Consider the following 1,912-nt stretch of genomic DNA (forward strand, 5'->3'; position numbering starts at 1 on the left):
GTACAACATCAGACGTTCACACCCCAGTAAGCTGTACAACATCAGACGTTCACACCCCAGTAAGCTGTACAACATCAGACGTTCACAGCCCAGTAAGCTGTACAACATCAGACGTTCACAGCCCAGTAAGCTGTACAACATCAGACGTTCACAGCCCAGTAAGCTGTACAACATCAGACATTCACAGCCCAGTAAGCTGCACAAGATCAGATGGGCCCAAAACAGCACAGAAGAATACCAGAAAGCAACCAGTTACCAAAAAATCCAAACACTCTTAGATAACTTTCTGGATACCAAATCCACTCACAGCAAAGAACGCACCAATCTAGAAGTAAAAAACAACAATATATTCAAGAAAACGGCAAAAGAAGCTGAAACTGAAATTGAGAAGAAAACAAAAATGACTACATATGACAACTGGTTTGATACAGATAGTAAAATTCTCAGTAAAAAAGCACAGATAATGGTGAATTAAGCCTTCATTGCTCTATAGCCTTCATTTAACACTCTATAAACGTACACTCAGAACCAATAAAGCCCAGTACAACAGCAAGCAGCTGACACTAATTGAGTCCATAAACACAAACAATTTCTGTTTTTTTTTTATAAATAGAAACTAGAGGAATTAGCGATACAAAATAGAGACATATGGACAGCCCATTTTAAAACTCTACAACACCATTCAAATTAATGCAAACACAGAACAATGCCAAATTCATGAGAAGTTGAATGGATTAGATAAAGCTATGAAGAACAAATCAAATCCATTGGACTCTCCAATTACTGACCAGAAGCTCTATAAGAAACGTCAGGCCCTCAAATAAAGAAAAGGCATGATGGCATTCTCAATGATATGCTCAAATTCACTAGTGCAAGATTTCAATTGGCTATATTAAAACGGTTTAATTTCAAATCAAATCAAATTGTATTAGTCACATGCGCCGAATACAACAGGTGTCGACCTTATCAAATCAAAGCAATGGCTATAGAATGACATATCTAGTGAATGTTAGATGCATCAAATCCTAACCTGTTCCTCAAATCAATCTCTCCGTTCTCTCCCTCCCTCCAGAGTCACGACTGTCTTCGTAACGGTCCCCCAGAGACCGGCGAGCTGATGTTGGTCCACAACATGGAGGGCCAGGCGCTCAACGCCTCCTACGTCAAGGATCACGTGCACAAGTACTACCAGGTGAGAGTAGCGTTGCTCCCCGTACACTCCCTTCTCTCTACCTCGTCAACCAACTAGCCCATTAGCCCCGTGTTCCAGCACTAAATTAAATTGTATTAGTCATATTCACCGAATACAACAGGTGTAGACCTTACAGTGACATGCTTACTTACGAGCCTCTAACCAACAGTGCAGTTTCAAAGAATAAGGAGAAGAATACGAGATAAAAGTAACAAGTCATTAAAGAGCCGCAGTCAACAATAACAATATATACAGGGGGGTGCCAGTACAGAGTCAATGTGCAGGGGCACCGGTTAGTTGAGGTAGTATGTACATGTAGGTAGAGTTAATTAAAGTGACTATGCATAGATGACAACAGAGAGGGGCAGTGGTGTGGAGGGGGCGGGTCAATCCAAATAGTCTGAGTAGCCATTTGACTAGATGTTCAGGAGTCTTATGGCTTGGCGGTCGAAGCTGTTTAGAAGCCTCTTGGATCTTGACTTGTCGCTCCGTTACTGCTTGCCGTGTGGTAGCAGAGAGAACAGTCTATGACTCGGGTAGCTGGAGTCTTTGACAATTTTTAGGGCCTTCCTCTGACACCGCCTGGTATAGAGGTCTTGGATGGCAGGAAGCTTGGCCACAGTGATGTACTGGGCCGTACGCACTGCCCTCTGTAGTGCCTTGCGGTCGGAGACCCGAGCAGTTGCCATACCAGGCAGTGATGCAAACAGTCAGGATGCT

Source organism: Oncorhynchus masou, unplaced genomic scaffold, assembly GCF_036934945.1.
Source record: "Oncorhynchus masou masou isolate Uvic2021 unplaced genomic scaffold, UVic_Omas_1.1 unplaced_scaffold_1269, whole genome shotgun sequence".
NCBI classification, from domain to species: Eukaryota; Metazoa; Chordata; class Actinopteri; order Salmoniformes; family Salmonidae; genus Oncorhynchus; species Oncorhynchus masou.